The sequence below is a fragment of the Pinus tabuliformis genome, chromosome 2_1 (genome assembly GCF_031772625.1).
Source record: "Pinus tabuliformis cultivar Carrire ecotype Pingquan chromosome 2_1, CPIR1, whole genome shotgun sequence".
In the NCBI taxonomy this organism is placed as follows: Eukaryota; Viridiplantae; Streptophyta; class Pinopsida; order Pinales; family Pinaceae; genus Pinus; species Pinus tabuliformis.
Genome location: NC_142299.1, coordinates 474684829 through 474706892, shown reverse-complemented (window position 1 = coordinate 474706892; position 22064 = coordinate 474684829). Strand labels below are relative to the sequence as shown.

The following is a 22064-nucleotide window of genomic DNA, read 5'->3' as shown; positions in this document are numbered from 1 at the left end:
AAGAATGTTATCCTTCTTTGTTGCTGCTCAAAGATTGCTGTAGGCATTCTTTGAATCTTATTCAGTGCTTGGAGGATTATTATGGTGATGATGAATTTACAGATGAAGAAATTTTAGAGGCTCTTCATGACAATGTTTTTCAGCACCAAGAAGAAGGTATAACACTCCATGAAGCGCCGCATGAAGAGCAACAAGAGTTTACCTGTGAAAATCATGTTTTATCCTTTGATATTGATGTAGAGATGCAGCAAATTTGTCAGGCTTCAGATCATAATGAAGACGGAATTAATTGCACTCAGCAAGAAGAAATATTGGAGGAAATTTTCTATGACCCTCAGGCAGAGGAAAAGCTTGCTCAATTTTGTAATTCCTTGCAGCAGCTTACCCCAAATAATAATCATAATGGTGAGGAAAATTCCATTGTTTGTTGGAGTGATTCAGAAAAGCAACTGGATAGCTTGTCAAATAGAAAAGTGGATAGTACATCAGAGGAGTCTTGTGTGGTTGAGAATCAGGGGCCTGAAAATGAAGAGTGTTATCATGATCATTATTTTCAGCAGCTTTCTATGACAGAACACAAGGAGACTATGCTGGTTCCTTTCTCTTTCACGATTGAGGAACTGAACACGGTGGTTGAAGATCAGTTTGTACAGCTGGAAAGTTTCGAGAAAAGCCAAGCTGATCATGTGTTCTGGGATCCTATAGCTGATTATATGGAAGAGTTTTACTCTCCAGTATTTCAGTTGTTCAAAGAAGATCAGAGACAATTTCAGTGGCAGCGGTCTTTACACTATCACATTGGCTCTGAAATCCGATACAGTCAGAGAAGATTTCAGTGGAAGCGGTCATTACACTATCATATTGGATCTGAACTCCAGGACAGTCAAAGGACTCAAATGTCAGATAAGATGAATGATTGGCTACATTGGAAATATCATGTTGCTTGAGCTACAAGTGGAGTTTGCAGCTGATAGGGTAGGTAGGTAGATTGCAAATAAGCTCAAGGTTGGCTGAGCATTTATTTTTCAGTAGCAGTAGTTTCTTTCTCCTACAGTCATGCTTGTCAAGCAAATTTTTGTTTGTTACAAATGGGTAAGGCACTGGAGCTGCGTGTTCTTAGCGCACCACAAGGGCACACTATCCCTAGTGGAGCCACTGTTATCACTGAAAATGCTGTAGTTATAAATTTTTAGCCTAGTTTAAAGACCAGGGTGTGTTCGCAGTGCCTGAATTCTTTTAGCAGTTTCGCAGCGCATAAATTCGTTAGCAGTTTAGCGGCGCCATCTGTTTTAGTGATTTCGTAGCAAAATCACTAACCTTGCACTGGCTGCGCTACCAAATTGGGAATTTTCCCGAAACCATTGCCATTTTCACCAGCGGTCATGTTATCAAAATCCACTGAGTTATGCATGAGTATAGGCTTGAAAATAAACAACTCAGACATTCCGATGATGTTCTGAACTATAGGCAGGATACATATGGCTCCTTTAGTGGGCTATTTCTCCCAGCCTGTTGCAGATGGTCTTGACCCAAGATTGCTTGTGACCCTTGGAACAAAGGCAGTCAGCACAACAAGGAATATCTTTATTAACACACATGAACAATCACCAAACAAAGTAATGTAAACTACAGGTGGTATTCTTGATAGTCTTACTTATTGGCTAAATCTTGAAGATTTCTCAGCTAATGCTCGGATGAAAAGGCCCATTTAAGCCAAAGGAATATGTTAGAGTATCTTTGATTACAGAGGATAACAGAGGTTTTCTGCTGCTTTGGATTGAGTATAGTTTCGAGGAGAATGCAGGATTGCTGGTTGCTTCATGCCAACAGGTTGTGAGTCTATGATGTATTTCAGAGGACAGTCGAAAACCTGCAAGCTCAATTGTTGAGACATTTAAATTAGTCATGAAGCATGTAAAGATGCAAGTTTTGATATATTTTATGCTCAAGTATGCAATGGTCATATTGTTTCCTGAGTCGGGTGTTGTCACAGCATACTGCCAGAAGCTATTGAAGGAGCTGGAACATTGGCTCAAGTGTTTACAGATGGGAAGATCACATTCAGTGTCATAAAAATGTTTGCCATAATGTTTGCGCAGGGGAGTGTTCACTTCTTAGAGAATTAAAGGTTTTAATGGAACACTGGAATCTCTGAATAATCCTGTAGATTAACGCCTTGATGTTGGGATGGATGGAGCAAACAGTGCAAAGCACTGACTTACTGGCAACAGTGTATGCGGAAAAGGCTGCAGTTTGGCCTGTTTCATCACTTCTGGAATCAACTGCACAAGAGTCTTCGAGAGTGAACAATTCTAATCAAAAGCAAGAGACAAAATGGCCAGAGCAATCTGAAGAACTATTAGGGTTGATTGTTGATTCTCTCAAGGCATTCGATGGTGTAGTTCCCCACGGTGGTCCAGAACCGAGACAGAGGTCACAACTCAGAAAATTGCTCTTGTTTTAGATAAGGCTCCAAAACATTTGCAACCAGATATTTTTGCTTTGGTGACAAAGTTGACAGTTATTTCAGAACATTTATTGGCTGCTTAAGCATTATTGGATCGACTTAAAGAACCAGATACGTAGCTTGAGCTGTGGTTACCTGTTCATGCCGCATTAAGAAAGTTACAAATTGGGAATGGTATCCAGGAACACATTCCGTTTCAAGTTCTGGAGTTGCTGATAGATACAAATCTCTCAGCAAATGCAATGTTAATGAAGGAGTTTTTCCCAAATGATACGTGTCAACATACGGGTCTATATGGGAGCACCGTTTTCATATTATGGCTGAGGACTATTAAAATGGGCCGGTGGAGATTTCTTCTGCTGTGGGTAAAACCGATTTTGGATAAGTAATAATATACGTGTCGATTATATGACACATGGCCTCTACAACAGCGCGCCGGATTGTGGATCATGTTTGTGGAATTGCCGGGTGTTATAGATCATTCTATTCATGCGCAAATGGAGGAAGACAAATTGAGCCATTGACACAAGATATCTAAACTCTTTCTTTCTCGCCTTTGATTTGCGTTGTTGGGACTATTTTGTCGGAGTTTATCAAGTGGGGACAGAGGGCGAAATTGATGCTTAGTGGAATGAGCGCATTCACCCTGAAAAATGCGGGTTCCATGGAATACGTGAGATTTTTACGGAGTTGGTTCGCCAAACAAGGAAATTTCAAGGACGCAGAGGATGAATAAAATTTTTAGAGAAAATATTGACTTCTTGTTTGAACTCTTTGAGTCTCATGATCTCTGTGCCGTTGTGGAGTTGCAACAACTGTTAGACGTTTTGAGACTCACTTATCAGTTCCTAGCAGAACGTTTATCAATGGACACATACAATGTTATGCTAAATGAGATGTCAGAGAACATCTCCCTTGTCTCTTTTTCTGGTCGCTTTGCCTTGCAGGTTTTTTACAGAGGTGCAAAATGATTTCTTGGTAAATTTTGTCTTCTATAATACTACCCAGCGTTATATTCGCCCATTGAAAGTGTGCCAAAGACCAGTTCAGCGGACACCTGTTCCACATGGGAAGTCCAGTTTTTATTGCTGCTCTTTGAGAGGTGTTTGACTGTATATCCTAATTTTGAAATCGCTAAGAATAACATGACTATAGCCCTTACAGACCTTAGTACAAAGGTGAAGCGTGAAGGAGATATACATCAGAGTATAGCTCATTACAAGAAGGGAATTGTAGGGGCCCGTTTACAGCATTTTGTCTTCTCTACAAATTTTTTACCATGAAGTTGACAGTGAAGCAAATACATGGGCTTCTTAAGCACGAGGATTCTCCATACATGAGATGTAGTGGTTTCCTGTACTTGCGTTATGTTGCAGATCCTAAGACGTTATGGGTTTGGGTCGAGCCTTATGTTAAGGACGAGGAGGAATTTTCTCCAGGATCAAATGGAAGGATGACCACAATGGGTGTTTATGTTCATGATTTACTTCTAGGCCAGTACTATTTCGATACACTTTTTCCTCACATACCGGTACCTATCATGTGTCAAATTACTGCTCATTTGGAATGAATGAATCCTCCCACTCAGCATGCAGGAGTGACTGGTGATACTAATCACTATGGATCAGATGACACTGCCCGAAGGCCACCATCAGTTAAAGCTGCTTTATCTGTGTAATTTGGCCAGCATGCACCACATTGTGCTTCTACCCGAGATGCCTCACCTGTGCGTCGAATACTGCCTCGTGACAGGAATGGCAGTGATGCTATTTCAAAATTAACCAATGGTGATCGTTATCACGACAGAGAGAGGAGCAGGGATCTTGTTAGGGATTATTAAAAGTACAGTAGAATTTATTATGCATATCACAAGACTGTGTTTTTGAAATCACACAGCAGTTTCGTAGCGCGCTACGAAACTGCTGTAGGTGATGATTTTAAACACAGAGCAGCTATGATGGTGAAGATGATTGAGAAACTTGAAAGAAAGACACTTGTCTATCAGTATAACCTACAGCACATCCAATATTTGGCAGTCCGCTCTATTTTAGTCAATTAAGGATAAAAGGTAAGCTCTTTTAGGTTCGAATATGATGAGGCAAAGCAAAGACTGACAGACAGGAAAAGTTTCCTATATTTTAGGATGATGGAAAACATATTATATTAAGAGCCAATTAGCAACTGCAGACACCTGTTCAGCTCATAAGGTTTCCAGTTTATTTGAAAGATGTGGTGATATGCGTTGTTCAGGAAGAATTAAAGAACAGTGGACATGTTTTTAAAGTGATGAAGAGTGATGGGAGACAGAAGCCGTGAAAACAGAGCACCTTCCTTGGTTAATTAATGAAGCCATCTATGTGACTGGAATCCAAGGCCAACTCATTTAGTGTACTTTCCTTCAAGACACCTCAACCCAAGCAGCAAAGGACATGTGTCAAAAGCCAGAAAAGCATCATGCGACAAGGAGCAAAGATTTAGGATTTTGATTAAATGAAAACCATTTGTGATTTCAGTTTAGACATTTTGTAATTAATAAATTAGTTATGCACTAGATAGGGATATTCAATAGCCACCTTCGAGGCTCCCCTCATGCTGGAGGAGGAAGCTCGAGGTGGTTAAGCTTGTTTGCCTATATATGGATCAATAGGAGATGTAGAGGGGGTTGGATATTTTATGAAAACAGAGTGCTATTTTGGCTTGTGTAAAGAACAGTTTGCAGTAATATAAGATATATGCCTTTCTTCTCAGGATTCATACAGCATTTCCATGTTCAAGATGTATTGTTTTACTTTGTCCTTCATGTCTTTTTTCAGTTGCTTAGAGGAGTAATCACTCAGAATTCACATATGTTGCTCTGACTTCCTGTACTCTTCTATGAACTGTGGTTTTATAAGAGTTATATTTTGAACATTTAAATGTCACATGCCCTGACTTCTATGTAGAGGAAATATCATTGTTTGTTGTAGCATGTTTGACTCCATAAGCCCAATGGATGTATTTGTATATTTGTCCAGCCAGCAAGTTCATTAAATCTATTATACAAGAGTTAGCCCTCTTATCAACATTCAAAATCAATAACTTTTTCTTGAGAGAGCCCTCTCGGGCTAGGGAGGCTAATCCTTAGTCAAAAGCTTGGTCTGAAACAGTTACATGAGACCGTGCTTGGTTGCAGTCCCTAGTACTGGTTTTGTGATAACAGCCCCAATGAGACTAGCTAGATTACGTAGATATGACTAACATAATGAGTGTCTAGTTTCCCCCATAGTACAAAACTCATATGCGGCAGAGACATTGATAGTGATAGAGCACAATCTTGAGAGGTTGACTCTCAACATTCTAGATGTCGCTATAGATTATCTACCACTTCGCCACCAGAGGCATATTGTAGGAGTTCCTGGTCCTATTAGTTGTTTGCTACGATGAGTAGCACGTTCTATTGTATGCTACCATGATCACCATCATGCATAGTGACTAGTCTAAGAGCTACATTTTTTTATTTTTGATGATTTATCGACATGTTCGGAAAAATAAAGGCCACGGGGCCTCATGTCATTGGATGAATTTTTTTGTAAAAGCTACACTTATTTACAACCTTTTATTTAATGAAAATCCTACTACGTCTATTTTTGATCATCTTGTACAATATATGAATGAATATTGCATTGATTTATTTACAAATGTCTTACAAGTGCCAATTTCACACATAATTAGCTAATGCATATGTTAATGTATTTAAATTTCTCAGAATATGTTGATACTCAATATAATCAAATTCTCATTCCAAGAGACGGACTCACAAAAACATCCTTAACAAGGAAGCACTTCCAACTGAATAAACACCATTCAAATGTAATACCATGAGTTGTGAATCTAACCTAATGATCAATTGACAAATGCCAAATGTAATGGCATAAGATAATAGCTCAATCACTGTGCTATATTCTACAATATTGTTCATTGTTCAACCGAGGCATATCCCATGAATAGAAACTAACTCATCTGTGGGTGAATATATGACCCAAGCTGTGGAAGAAAAATTTTGAGTACTATGACTAGCACCATTAGTGAATCCAATGTAAGTATGGGGGAATGTCAACATCTACAAATCAGGTGAAACACAAGATAAGCAGGAGAAGTAGCGAAAAATCGCAAAACCGCTAAAAGCTATCATATGAAAATTTATGGTACATTAATATACAAATGTTTCACCAAACAATCTAAGCATAGTATTTCTTTAGGTAAAGACCATTTTTGGGCCTTCCCAAAGGAATTATGTCATAATACACTAGTTCATAGGCGCCTTTTTCCAATGCACATTTTACAATATAAGGACCATGCCACATAGGCTCGAATTTTCCAATGCCTAACTTATCGTTCTCTTGATCATAGACCAAGACTAAATCACCTTTCACATACGAGCAAGGTTTTACCTTCTGATCATACTATGCATTAACTCATTTCTTTTGGACCTCGCTAGCTAATGCAAAAACATAGTGAGTGTCATCAAGATGTGCTAAGTACAAAAAGTGTTCCTCTTCAGCAGAAGTAGCTGGTAATAATTCAATTTCCAGTTTCAAAGATGGTATCTCATATTTAATCAGTAGAACTACTTCCATGTTTTAGACAAGCTGGAAAGGAGTAAAACTAGTTGAAGTTTTTGTTGTAGTGCGGTATGTAAACAATGATGGATGTAGCATTAGATGCCATTCTCATTTCTGAGTCCCGTTAATCTGTTTAATCATGGTGGTTAAAACCTTGTTAACAGCTTCCACTTTGCCATTTTCTTGCAGTTAATATGGGGTAGAACTGTCATAACGTAGGCCTAGCTTGGTGGTAAGTGTTGGCTTATATGGGATTGACCTAGGTTCGGAAGAATTATTTAGCTAAACAAATCACGCAGCTACCAGCCCTTTCGGCAACAACCCGTGAAGCGCGGACTGAGGTCTCACCTGAGGTAGCGGGGGAGGGTGCTGGAACTAGGTTTCCACACCCTGGGGATGTGTTAGATGTGGTTTGGGGTTCGCACACTATTCTATAGCCTCGCACTATGCTAGATCCGCGCAGATCGGAATACCCTTATCTCGTTTATTACAGATTGAATCACTTATTACTGGTTTGATCTAGTTAAAACGGTCTTTAAGCAAACATTTATTACTTTTGGTTACTTCGCACATCAAGATTAATCCAATTCACATGTATTCAACTGTAGCAAATGCAGAAATCATAACAATTCATTTATCATAAAAGAATAAAGTCGCAACCAACCCAGAATTTAGAAGAAACTTATCTTTATTATCAATCTTCCAAAATACATCCAGATCCACCCTGCGCACTCAGCTATAGGGGTCTGCGTACACAACTGCGGACTTTTCAGGCCTCTGCGCACACAGCTACAAAGCCTCTACCTTCTACCCCAATCCCTCGACTCAAACTAACAGACGCTTTCAAGCTATTGCCTTCACGGACCCATTACATTTCATCTTCCCAAAGAACTACTTTCCCTCATAGAGCCCCGCTCTATTTATACTTTCCCTTGGCCTGCGATCCCTCCGCGGGCCAACTCTATTACTATTTCTTTACATTATTTTTGGGCGGACTACCCTTTGACTCAACCTACTATAGTTTGCGCTCCGTGCTTTCCGCGGAGTCTTTTACCCTATTATTACCCAAAATTCCGGGCTTCGCACCCCATACTCGTTCCGCGGGGCTTACGCTACCCAACAGTCCCCTAACACAATCATCGTGACTCGTCCTGAGTCACTTACTGGCATGGCTAGACACTTAGTCTTGGCTTCGCGGTTCACCTTTCGTTGAGTGGCGCTCGTCATCCGGCTGCTCCTGCGTTGTCTCCTGCAACACTTTTCCGGCTTTAGTGTTTCTACCATATTTCGTAACCGATGATGCTCATTCTGCTCTACTCGGTTAACACAGAACTCCCCCTCTGAAGATTTTAGCACGAGCGGGGGAGCCGCATACAGGACCTCTTGGTACCACTGTAGCCCTTTCCGACTGACATATCTTCTCTTCGCACCATCCATTGCAACCTGTGTTGCAATTTTGCAAGACCCTGCCTACTGTCTGTTAAATACCATTCATTGAGAACCATCAGAGGCAACTTATTGACTGCATCTCCACCCATGGTCACCGTCTTTCCATCCTTCTGTTGTTCTGTTGTAACGTGCCATCCTGCCCCTAGGTGGGGCGACGACATCCGGACCAATTCTACTTCGCATTCCCTTTTTTTTGGTACATCCCCTACTAGCGATGCTGCAGCCTACGGGATACCCGCAGCTGTCAATACTGGACTCCTCAGAGAGTCCTACCCCTTCTTCGGCCAGATTACTACCTTCAGGCGCATGCCAGGTGCAGCGATGATGAACAGCTCCATCTGTATTTTAAAAGCATAGGTTGCCCAGTGGATTTCCCATGGTGATTTATAAGCCATGAAAACTTCAAATTCCTGGATTGTCGCTCATTCCAGCTCGTGTAACCTTCCCATGTGAAATCTGTGGTCGATCATTTCATATCTGGCTCATACTATGGCTCTTAATTGCCCGCCGCCTGCTCCCTTTTGCCATAATGCAACCATCTTGTCATGAACAGTGGTATTAACGGTCATCATTCCTTGGAGCAGCGCCCCCCTGTGGCTCTGTCCGCTGAACCACGCTCCTAGTTGTTGGCCAATTGTACACGTACCCTGATACCGACGCATCTTTTCCCCAGACTGCTTTATCGTCCCTCACTCTCTTTCAATTGGTCGGAGCGGTGAGACTCTCTGTGGAACGATTAGTTAGGTGGTCGGCCTGCCCGTATAGAGCTTTAGGCGACTGCCATTCACTCTTCCTGTGAAGGGGTCTCCGTTGAGCTTAGCCAATTGAACTACACCCCCATCAGTTACTTCTTTAACGACATAAGGCCCCAACCAATGCATATAGAGTTTACCTGGGAATTTTTCAAACTTACTATCATATAATAATACGAGGTCATCCTTCTTGAATGTGCACACCTTGATATGGCGATCATGCCATGCTTTCTCGCGCTGTTTTTGTACCTACTGATGAAATCCTGCCAGAAATCATTCTTCGTCCAGTTCATCGAGTTGTGCGAGCCTTTCCTCCAAAGCCCCATGATCTGCCATTCCTGTAGCTGTTGCAATCCGTAGGCTGGGCACGATATATTCCATAGGCATCATGACCTCCTTACCATAGACTAGTCGAAACGGTGTCTGGCCTGTCAAATTTTTGCACGTGGTTCAGTATGCCCATAACACAGCAGGGATGTGCAAGTCCCAATCGTTTCGTCGCGTATTGCAGATCTTAGTCAGCACGGTTTCCAATTTTTTTTTGAATTTCTCAATGGCCCGATTTGCTTGCGGATGGTATGGCGTGCTCTATTAGTGATATATTTGGAATTCCTCAGTGAGCGCGCAGATTGTTTCGTTCAAAAAATGCGTTCCTCGATCACTCATGAGAATCTTAGGACAACCCAAACCTAGTCAACACATTCTCGAACAAGAACTTTGTCGTTGTCGCAGCTGTGTAATCTTTAACTGGTTGTGCTTCTGCCCATCGGGTCAAGTATTCGGTCGCAGTGATAATATAGTGCGTGCCCGTCTTCCCTTGCGGTTCAATAGGCCCGACGAAGTCGATCACCCATTTCTCAAATGGTTGTAGTGTTACTTGTGGGTGAAGTGGCATTTCATCCCTTCGCGACGGCTTGCCTATTCATTGGCATACATCACAGGCCCAACAGTATGCTTTTGAATCTTGATGTAGGGTGGGCCACCATAATCCGGCGTGAAGAACCTTCTGGGTTGTGGCGCGGCCCACATAATGTCCGCCAGCAACCCCTCCATGTGCTTCGACAAGGATCTGTTCTCGCTCAAACTCTGGTACATATCTGCGTAATATCTCATCATGGCCCATTTTGTAGAGATGGCTGGAAATCACAGTGAAATCTGCTACTCGTGTCACCAATTCCTTCTTTTGTTGCACAGAATACCCCTGCGGTGCAGTGCCGGTAGTCAAAAAATAGATTATATCTTCAAAGTGGCCATTTGCAATGCGCACTACATACAACTGGGCATCCAGGAGTCCTTCTTCTAGATTCATGAGTTCCTCACCTGTATCAATTCGAGATAAGTGGTCTGGACCCACATTCAGAGGTCTTAGCTTTACAACAACCTCAAAATCATATTCCTGAAACAACAACAACCATCGACTGATGCGTCCCCCCAACACAAGCTTATTCACTAGGTATTTTAGCGAAGAGTGATCAGTATACATCTTAAAATTTCCTCCAAGCAAATAGTGACGATACTTTTGGAGTGTGTACACCATCGCCAATCCCTCTCACTCAGTAGTAGAGTAATTTTTCTCGGATTTTGACAACCTTCGACTTGCAAACGCAATCGGGTGGTCAACTCCCTTTGCGCTTTCTTGAGTAAGTTCTGCTCCTAACGCGATACACGACGTGTCGACATGCATGTGGAACTCTACGTCTCATTTCGGAAAGATCAAGATAGGGGCAGATGCCATTTTTTCCTTCAGCAATTCCAAGCTTTTGTTACATTCCTCATTCTAGCAATACGTGGCATCATTTTTTAACAATTGTTCCATTGGAGCCGTGATCTGGGCGTAACCTTTTATGAACTTTCGATAGTACCCTGTGTGTCCCAGTGTAGCATGGAGCTATTTGACACTGCGTGCTGCTTGCAGACCTAATATGACAGTGATCTTTGCCGGATCCACCATCAGGCCTTGCCTACAAACTACGTGACCCAGCAAGTTCCCAAAAGGAACAAGGAATGTACACTTCTTTAGATTGAGCACAATCTGGTGTTGACGGTAGGTATCCAACATTAATCATAAGCTCTCAGTATGTTTCTTAACCAGGCCAAAGATGGTCCAATCGTCAAGATAGACTTCCAAGAATTTATGTATAAATTCCTTGAATGCAGCTACCACAATGCAGGAAAATATTGCCAGCACGTTCTTCAGCCCAAATGGCATCACCGTATACTGAAAGCAACCCCATTCCATAGCAAACGTTGTCTTGCTTCGATCCTCTAGCGCGATCTTGATCTGATGGTATCCAGAGAACCCATCCGTAAAGGAATACGCTTCTTGCCCGCCCACATTTTCTAAGACTTCATCGGTAAAAGGTGTGGGAAATGGATCGTTAACACAAGCATCATTGAGTTTCCGTAGATCCATGCAGATGTGGATCTCACCCTTCTGTTTCTTCTCTTGTACCACCATCAGACTTACCCAATCGGACTCCTCGACTAGTTCAATGATCCCGGCTGCTAGCATCTTGTCTAGTTCTTCTCGTACTTTTTCTTTATATTTTGGATTCAATCAGTAAGGTCACTGCTTTACTGGTTTTGCGTCAGGCTTCAAAGTTATCTTCATCATTCCTAGTTTGCCTCGAATCCCTTTCAACTCCTTAATCTTGGTAGGGAAGAGGTCTCGATACTCCTGGAGCAGCTCGACGACCTTTTCCATTGTAGCGTCGTCCCAGTAATCTCCAAGCGTAGCATACTTCGGTTCTTCCTCTGTTCTTGCTTCGTTTTTAATGGCGTTGTGACGTCTGGATCTTCTATTTCGAGGCCGCTCACTTCTCGACTTCCTTTGGATTCTTGTATATTGATGTCGCGTGGATCATCTTCGTCACCTTCTGCTTTTACACTGTAACATTCCAGGGCCCAGTTTAGCTGTCGCGACTAGTCGGGTTGCATGAGTTCTTATGGTTCTAGCAGCATCGTGAATATTGTAGTCTTGACTAGATTTAATGCGTCATCCACTGTATCCATCCATTGATCCTCAAAAAGAAATTTTGACAGAAACCCTTCGCGTAAGATATCCAACTCCCCTGTGCCATGTTGGAGCTCTGTTTCAGGATACCAATTCCTTGGGATGACATCTAAGGTATGATAAAATAGGTGCACCCATTCTGGTTGTGTCTCTTTGCCATAGGCTTTGGTCCATTTTCTCAGATGTATATGCGGATTTTATCATCCATCATATTTCTCCATTAGTTGGAGCGCTGTCTTCCCAAATCATATTTTCATCATGCATTTACAGCTTCACCAATCTGCGAAAGTGCCTTCATGGGTACCCCACCGTCTCGCCGGTGTCAAACGCAAGGCCCATTTGAGCACATCAAATCGCTGGTACTCTAGGACTACGCTCTCAAACTTCTCCAGGAATTCATTTACTACTGTGAGCCCATCATATATCAGCAGCTCGCGGTCCTGAGCTTTAACGCAGTACATGTATTTTGTCAGCATATTGTAGCTTGAAGTAGTTGCCCCGTTCATTCTGTTCTACCATTGCTTGTCTTCTTCCTCCGAATCATCGGTGTATGGTTCCGCGTAACCTTGTGAAATTCTCCGTTCCTCCATTACCGTACCCTTTATTGGCCTTTCTGCAGCAATTTGGTAGATACAATCCAAGGCTTCGTCCTGCTCGTCGTCGCACATAGGTTCCGTGTAGCGGGGTCCCTTGGTTGGATCTAGCAAAAAATCTATGCGGCACAAATTTTTCTCAAATATCATCTCCTTGTGCTTGAAATTAATAATCCCATTCATGTCGATGGCCCAGCCTATTCCCAACAACGTGGGGTACGGGATTTTCTCATCCACTATCTCAATAACTTTAAAATCCGTTCTAGTGCTTGCACCATCCAGGTCTACGGTGATTCCTTGCAGCCTACCCAGGGGCAAGATCTGTTGCTAATTTGTCATCCGTAATTGGATCGGATACCATTGGAGTGGGGGCTTGCTGATACGCTCCCATGTCTGCATGGGCAAGACGTTTTCATCTAAACCGAGGTCCAGAATGACCTGATCCATCTCACAGTCACCAATCCACGTTGTTAACCACATTTCTTATCCGGTCGTGACGTATGGCTCTCCATTCATTGGACTATGCGAGGTTCTCCCCATCTTGCATATTTGTTAATTACCTCCTGCAATCCTTTTACTGCCCTATTATTGGTGGGCTCCAATATTGCAGCAATAATGCTGCAACTCCTGGGACTCCCATCTTTACTTTTATCAACCCGGTAGTTCGTAACAAACTTGGAAGCGACGGTGCTGTATGCACAAGTACTAGCTCTTGCCGCAGCTGTCGCTTGGTCAGCTGGCACAAGTCCGCTAGGAGCTTAAGCCAACTTCTATGAGCTCTTAGAAGAAGCTTTTTAATTGATGGATGAAAGCTAACTCAAAGGAAGCTAATCTATTTGCGAAAAGAGATTGAAAAACTGAAGGAAAACGCAAACCCTAGCAAACCCTAATTCTACCAGCTAATGTTTTCTTCAGATAGAGGTAGTCTAGACACATGTATTTTTGATTAAGTCGTCAGTTTCATCATGCATATGCTTTCACTGTTCTTTGATTGTGCAGGGGTGGATCAAGGACGAGAAATGCTTGGAAGAGGTCGGGAAGGTTCAGAGAGGGTCTAAGGAGTCCCTAACACCCTTCCAGAGAGTTTCACAAAGTTTGGCTATCAAGAAACCTCATTTGTGAGCTTCTACAGGAAGTCTGCAGGGGTTCTACAGGATGTTCAGGAATTTCTACAGGATGTTCAGAAATTCCTACAGGATGTTTAAAAATTGGATTTTTGGAGGATGGGTGAGTGAGGGAAGACGCATGAATGGATATGGAGGTAGGATAGGGGTCTGAAGTGGCCCAGGGACTGGTGGATGGAGTGGTGAGAAGGTGTAGATGGCTAAATTGGCTCAAAGAAGGCTGAAACAATGATTGCACAAAAAGGTAGGGTTACGTGGGCAAGAGGACAGATGTGAGATGAGGAACCTAGCTAGGAGATGGAGCAGATGGCTCTGATGAAGCTTAGGTTGATGAAAGAGTGGTAGATATGCTCTGCACCGTATACATTCAACTGAATCAACAAAGTCTCACAAGTAATCAAAGTCCTAGCTAATCTAATCTAACTAACAATAAAGTGAATGAACAGTAGCTTTATTTGAAAGAGAACCATGTATATCAACTATGCAATGAAACATTTCAGAGATCTGAACACATGACCAACTTCTGCAAATGAAAATAGTACACTAAGGATTGCATGGTAAAGCAAACTAGTGTTTTTGTTTGGGACAGCACGGTTACTTCAATTCCAGCCCCTGATCCAATAAGGAAGAGGTGAAACCAAAAGTGTTTGTTGACCCTTTTTTGGGGCCTTCTTCCTGTTATTATCCTACCAATCTATTCTAAAAATCTGAAGCATTCTATTCATAAACAGTGACCTAGTTAATCCACACAACTTAATCTGCCTAACAGAAATACGTTTACAAATGCACAAAAGGAAAACAACAATCCTTAAAGGAAAGATAACAGTACATAAAGGAGGCCCTAGGCTCTCAGGTTGGGCCCAACCCTGAGAGCTACGGCTCCTATAGAAAATTCAGAGTTGATATGAAATAGGACTACTTATCATTATCAAAAAATAGTCATCAGTCAAGAGTTATGCCAAAATGGCTTACAAGAAAACGAGCTAAAGCTGACAGCACTGTAGTGAAAAAATATGCAATGGTTTCAAAAAGTCCCTTATGAAGGCTGAGGCCTTATCATTTATACACCACGAGGGCCCTAGCAAGCCTCTTAAATCTGGGGGACTTGGCTATCCAACTGTTAGTAGACAGTCCCTTTTCCAAAATCTGCTTGGCTGCCTTCAAGATCCGGTTTTGGTGGCCTGTGAGCTCAGAGTTTGGGGGTGAAGATCCCGAGGAAGGGCTATTTAATGTCATAGACAACCCCCCTACGAATCCTCACCTCAAGCTTGGCTGTCTTCTAGCCCATGATTGCTCGGTTTTGCTCCAACATGTGTCAAAAAACCTGAAATAAGCACGTGTTAGCCACCTAGGAAGAGTGACCACCCTTATTCGTACAAATGACATAAACATACTAAAAAATAATGCATAAGCTATGAAAAATGGAGGATTGAACAAGGACTGAACAAGGATAATTAGGCAAAATGAGCCCAATAGGTTACCCAATTTGGGGGCTCATCATCACCCCCCTGCTGAATCGGTTGCTCATCCTCTGAGCAACTAGTCCAGCTCATCATCCTTCATGGCTTTGATCGCCTCCCTCACGTCCCAAGCCTCTGCTGTGATATCCTCTTCATGATCATGGAATCCTGCCTTCCTTTCCACCTCCTCCCATTGTCTACCTTCCTCCTCTTCCTTCACTCCTTCTAGCAATCCCAAAAGTAAAGGAGGACTGAATTTCAAGCCAATCCAATCCAATTGGCCTGCAAGTTCTAGATCAATTGTTTGTAGAGAGGTACCCTTGCCAAGGCCTCCCTCATCCTAGTGGGAGAGTTATATTCCCTTATCTTCAGGCTGTGAGGCAGTGTGTTCCACCGCCATGTGCAAGCATGCATACAGTTTTCTCCCAACAGCCTCTCCATGTCCTCAAAATGGGAAATGGCTTGAGCCTGTTGCTCAATGTATTCCGGTAGATCCTGAGGACTGTTGGCCAAGTGTTGGTGGGTGCTTATCACTGCCGATGGGTCATCTGGCTCTGCTCTGATCATGAGAGGCTCACTGAGCTCTCTTCCTATGATACTGTGGACCTCTGCTGCTCTCTTCTCGTCATGGCTCATCCAAAAGGCCATGTCCATCAGCTGGACATCTCCCATCACCGTGTTAGGATCCCATGCGTTCATGTCTGGAAAGGCGAAGTTTTGCAAGTAGAACTCTGCCAATTTGGCCCTATCCTCAGATGAACTGCTGCCACATAAAGCTACAAACTGATGATAATTTTGGAAAGGGGTGATGCCCCTTTGAGCCAAGGAATTGATTTGAAACTGTAACCATTGGTCCTTGAGGTAAAGGGCATAGGATTTGGCAGGCTACCTGCATTGCAGGGCCTCCATTGCCCAGCTGGCCATGCAGGCCAATTGGGCCTCCTTTTCTTGCAGCTGCTGTTTCAGAGAATGTATCTGTAATTCTTGTTCCTGTAGCTGCTGTCTAAGCAGCTCATTTTCTTCCTGTAGCCTGAGTCGCTGGCAGTTTCCCACATGTTTTGCCATAGCCAATTCTCTTCTTGCCTCCTTGAGTTGGTCCTCCAAGGGACCTATATCTGCTACTCCTTTAGACTTGGCGATTTTCATCCATGTGTGGGTCCTCACTCTTTCTTCCTCTAGTGCAAAGAAAAGTGGCACTGTGAATTTCTGAGGAATGATCTTTCCAGCCTCCAAGAAGTTATAATAGGAGCCCAAACTGGGCTGGGGGCTAGGTTCCATAATGTGCTCGACCACTTCTTCCTTCTGTGGTGATTTGGCTGCCCCACTCTCCATTTCTTCGGTCTCCTTCAGTCTAGCCAATGTTTCCTGTAGAATAGTTTCAGCATCCTGTAGAGAGGTTTTTGTGTCCAACCTTTCCATTCTCTCCCTCCAAGTGGATGTCTTCGGGCTTCCCCGCTCATAAGTGATGGATGCCTTGGAGGGGGACCTCTCCTTTGGTGTGGTAGGGGTGTCTACAATGGTAATTGGTTCTTTGGATGGAGGTTGGGGTCTGCCGGTTTTAATTCTTACACTTCTTCTTGCCTTAAAGTACAGGGGAGGCTCCCTCTTTCGCTTTTCCTTCTGCTTGGGAGAGGTGCTTAGGGTGGCCAGCACAGCTGCTGCCTCCCTAGCTAGAATCTCGGCCGATTTCTCCTTCTGCTACCCTTTCTTCAGACTTCCTGTAGAAATGCCTGTAGTGGCTGGTTTCTGGCTTCCTGTAGAAGCAGTTTTTGGACTTCCTGTAGAAATGGCCTTCTGGCTTCTCCTCCTTATCCCAGGGTACCCCCGTCGGTAGATTAGTGACTCTGCTAATGAGCTGTGGGGTGAGTCTTAGGGTCAATCCTCTGAAGTTGACAGTGGCTAGTGTCTTCGATTTCGGCTTCAGGGACCTTAGGAATTCTTCTGTAATTTCATCATCGTGACCTTGAAGTTTGTCACAGAATGTCATCCAGTGTGCACGGGAAAATAAGTCTACCACCTCAGGGGTTTCTCGGAGTTTCTTGGAGTCCGAGGGTTCCTTTCAGATAAACCCTCCTGGCATGGTGAAAAAGAATCTGTTTTTGCTTGCGCTTTGAGCAGAAAGGGAATTCTAGGTGTGCTTCCTTCTCAGAGCGTTAAAAACGGTATCTGTAGGCCTCTTCGTATCAATTCCTCTGTTTTGAAACCTGACTGCTCGTGTACAGAAGGACGAATCGGGATTTCTCTAAACAGAGTGCAGGGCTATGTTTCCAACATACACACACTCATATAAAATTCATAGTTTTTCCCACCGGTTAGCCTTGACAGTGTCTCACTTCTCTACAGGAGGAATTTAACTCAGGACTTCGTGGAGAAAATCTTGGACGCAAACCATGAAGACAATTTCATGCAACGATAAGTAAACTGCTTTTGGATTCGCAGACAGACTTTCCTTTAAATTTTTCTCTACCCCAGCACGTCGAATTTACCACCTTTTGAACTATTTTTCATGGGAAAGGTATGTTTGGGCCTACCTCTCTGAGAATTGCCTCCCTCGACGTGAACAGTCCAAGCTTCTTCGTAATGCCGGGCTTCCTGTAGCGCACCTTCCTGTAGAAAGCTTTCCCGGCTTCTGGAGGACATTACGATGGTTCTGGACGAGTTTGAGCTGCGGAAGGACGTTGGAATAGACCGAGAAGCTCAGGCTAACAACTTGCAGAGAAGGAGGATGCGTACTCGGCTGCAAAAACGGTTGCAAGTGCGAATGACAGCAGTTTACCGTGAGTTATTCGACCGGCCAATTTGAAATGTTGCGGAATTCATGGCGCGGGGGTGAGCTGTCTAGGCCGATCCGTTGGCCGACGTCATAGCCATCATTCCTCGGCGTGTCTCTGACCGCCGAATCCTTCCCTCTGCATTCACCGCCACCATTTCTGTCATACTGCCGATTCTCCCCGACTGGACACTTCCCACGTGTCAACTGCCCGTCTTTTTGGCATAACCAAGCCCATTCGGATCCTACAAGGCCATCTGACTGGCTGTGGGTGGCCAGTTGAATGGCCACCAACCTTGTTCAATCCGCCCATTCTCACAGTCATGCAAATTTTAGAGTATAGTTCATGTAATTCGACGAATAAGGTTAGGCACTTACCTGGGCGGTCGTGGACGTTTTTCTTCAGGCTTCAGGACGAGGAATGCTGGATTTGCTTGCTGCTGCTTCACGCACGGGTGCTAGAGCTCCTCTTCCATTGGCTGATGCTGGTTCCAAGACCTTGAGACCCGACTCTCTGGTGGTGAATGCTGCATGCACCGGCTTCGTTTGATGTGAGTTGCTGGTGTCTCCATGGTATGTGCTCCAGCCGGATCAGCTGCTACAGGATTCCTGTAGGACATCTTGTAGCCGTTTCTCCTCCTGGGGTGCATGCTTAAACAAACAAAGTTGCATTCATGGATGAAGGGTCCTGAGGGTGCCTTGACAGGTAAAGTGTGCGGGCCTCTGCATGCTTTATTTTTCACTTGAAAAAAACAAAATTTTATCTGAGAAAACAGGGTTCTGGTATGACTGTGCAGGTATATTCAACCAGATGGTGGCAATGGTGGTGAAAGGAGATGAAACAAGTGGAGGATGGAAGAAAAGAGTGGTTGCATGCCTCCTCAATAGACTTCAAGCTTCAAATCCCTCTCCATAATCGATTCTGGCCTGCCCAAAGGCTCTACAGGATGTTTCTGGTAGAAATACAGAACTTCCTATAGAAAGTCCTGTAGCTTCCTGTAGAAGGTTGAACCATGACTAGATTGTGTCCGAACCCTGAAAAAAATGAGTGTTCATGGAGGGAGTGGATGTGAGGATGCCTGGTAACTTGGTAGGGACCCTTGTCCTTGTGTTGGGAGGCCTCCTTTCTGCATTGTGTTCCTGCAACCTGCAACAATTTCCAGGGATTAAACTTGTTTTTTTCTCTCTGTTTCTTCCTTCTTTTTCTTTCTCTTTTTCTTTTTCTCCTTTTTTTTTTTTTTAAAGAGACAGCAGGGGCGCCTCAATGAGGTTTTCACCCCTACCATCTGCCTTGGGCGCCTTGGAGAGGTTTTCACCCAAGGATCTTTTTATTCAAATTCTTTTTCAGAGAGACAGTAGGTGCGCCTCAATGAGGTTTTCACCCCTACCATCTGCCTTGGGCGCCTCAGAGAGGTTTTCACCCAAGGATCTTTTTTATTGTATTTTTTATTTTATTTTTTATGATGATGCTTAGGGTGTGGCCAAAACAGAGGCAGAACCCTTCTCTATTACCAGCACTGATTTTTCCACAGTTTCGATGAACTCTTGCCTCGAAAGAGGTTTCCTGTAGATCTTTAGTCGATGCCCATTGACGAGCATGGGGATGGCTTCTTCATCAATGGTCTGGATAAGGACGGAACCATTGTCGTTACATTTCTCCACTGTATATGGTCCTAACCATCTTGTCCTCAGCTTCCCTTTGAAATCCTTGTATCTTGAGTCATACAGCAGTGCCCAATCTCCCGGCTGGAATTGCTTCTCATTAAGGTGTCGGTCATGCCATATCTTCCTCTGGAGTTGAACTACTTCTGAGTGGAGGAGGGCCTACATTCTTTGTTCGTCTAACCCATTCAGCTGCAATAATCTCTCACATTGAGCATGGTTGAGATCTAGGTCCAGCTGAGCTGCCACCCTCAATGTATTGTACTCGAACTCTATGGACAGCAAAGCTTTCTTCCCGTAGACCAGCTCATAAGGTGTGAAACCGGTTGTGGTCTTCCAAGTGGTGTTGTAGGCCCAGGTGGCCTCAACCAGGCGATCTGCCCAATCCTTTCTGCTGCTGCTCACAATCTTGGTCAAAATCCCTTCCAATGCTCGATTAGTGACTTCCACCTGCCCATTTGCTTGAGGATGATAGGGGGTGGAAGTCTTGTGCTTGATCTTGTGATGAGCGAGCAAATCTTCAATCAGGTTGGAGGTGAACTGGCTTCCTTGATCTGTGACTAACTCTCTTGGGTAGCCAAACTTGTAGAAGATATTTTCCCTCAGAAACTCAGCCACCTTTTCTTCTATTGCTGCTTTGATTGCCTTTGTTTCTGCCCACTTGGTCAGATAGTCGATGCACACAATGATGTAAGACCGTTGCTTTGAATGAGGGTTGATAGGACCCACAAAATCCATGCCCCACTTCTCAAATGGCTCAAAGGTCACTTGAGGTTGGAGAGGCATTTCATCTCTTGGAGTCAGTTTCCCCATCCTCTGACATCGGTCACACTGGCTGACATATCTTCTGACATCTTGATGGAGAGTAGGCCAATAGTAGCCTGCCTGTAGAATTTTGAAGGAAGTCCTTTTTGCTGCAAAGTGGCCTCCACAAGGTCCATCGTGACAGGTTAGGAGGATTTCAAAGACTTCCTCCTCCCTAACACAACGTCTCAAGATCTGATCTGGACCAAGCTTAAACAAGTTGCCCCCGATCCATGTGAACGGGGCACTCTTCCTTACAATTCTACTCTTCTCTTTTGAGGACAGATGCGGAGGGAACTGTGCTGAGACCAAGTAATTTGCTATATCAGAAAACCATGGAGAGAGTACTGAGATAGCAAATAGATGTTCATCTGGCATCTGGTCATCCACTGTTCCTTCTTCACCTGTAGGCAAATCCAATCTAGACAAGAAGTCAACAACAACATTTTCTTTACCTGGTTTGTCAACAATAGTCAAATCAAACTGCTACAACAAAAGTAACCATCTAATAATACGAGCATTCACATTAGGCTTATTCATTAAATATCTAATCGCAGCATGATCAGTGTGCACAAATGTTTGATAACCGGTGATGTAGTGTCTGAACTTGTTTAGGGAATGGACTACGGCTAGGAACTCTTTCTCGGTTACAGTATAGTTCATTTATGCCTTGGACAGGTTTTTGCTGACGAAGTATATGGCATATGGAAGTTTCTCCTCAATTTGTCCTAAGGCTGCCCCTATGGCTTTGTTTGAGGCATCAGTGTGGATGTGGAACAGTAGGGCCCAGTTTGGACCTCTCAAGATCGGGGCGGACACCAGCTTTTCTTTCAACTCATCTAGTGCCCCTTGACAGTTGTCAGTCCATTTAAACTCAACATCTTTCCCTAAGAGTCCAAACAAAGGTGAGGCTAGCTTGCTGAAGTCTTTAATGAATCTTCGATAATATCCTGCTAAGCCTAGGAAACTCCGAACATCCCTTACCTTTTGAGGAGGTGGGACCCTTTGGATGATAGCAATTTTATTAGGATCCACCTGTAATCCTTGGCGAGAAATGGTATGTCCTAGCACGGTCCCTTCAGTCATCAGGAATTCACATTTTTCAGGACTGAGGGACAGGTTCATCTCAATGCACTTGGTTAGAACTTTTCCCAGATTGGTCAATGCTTCTCGGAAGTTGGACCCATAAGGAGTGAAGTCATCCATGTAGATTTCTACCGAATCATGGACCAACTTAGAGAAGATGCTCAATACTGTTCTCTAGAAAGTGGCAGGAGCATTGCATAGCCCAAAGGGAAGGACTTGGTAGGCAAAGGTACCCCAAGGACAAGTGAAGGTGGTTTTATCTTGGTCTTCCGGGCTTATTTGG

General features: G+C 43.6%; 1 pseudogene; it reads left to right on the top strand.

Moving 5' to 3' along the window:
- The first annotated feature begins 3746 nt into the window (after window positions 1–3746).
- On the top strand, window positions 3747–4307 carry LOC149200973 (pre-mRNA splicing factor SR-like 1 pseudogene; annotated as a pseudogene).
- The last annotated feature ends 17757 nt before the right edge of the window (window positions 4308–22064 follow it).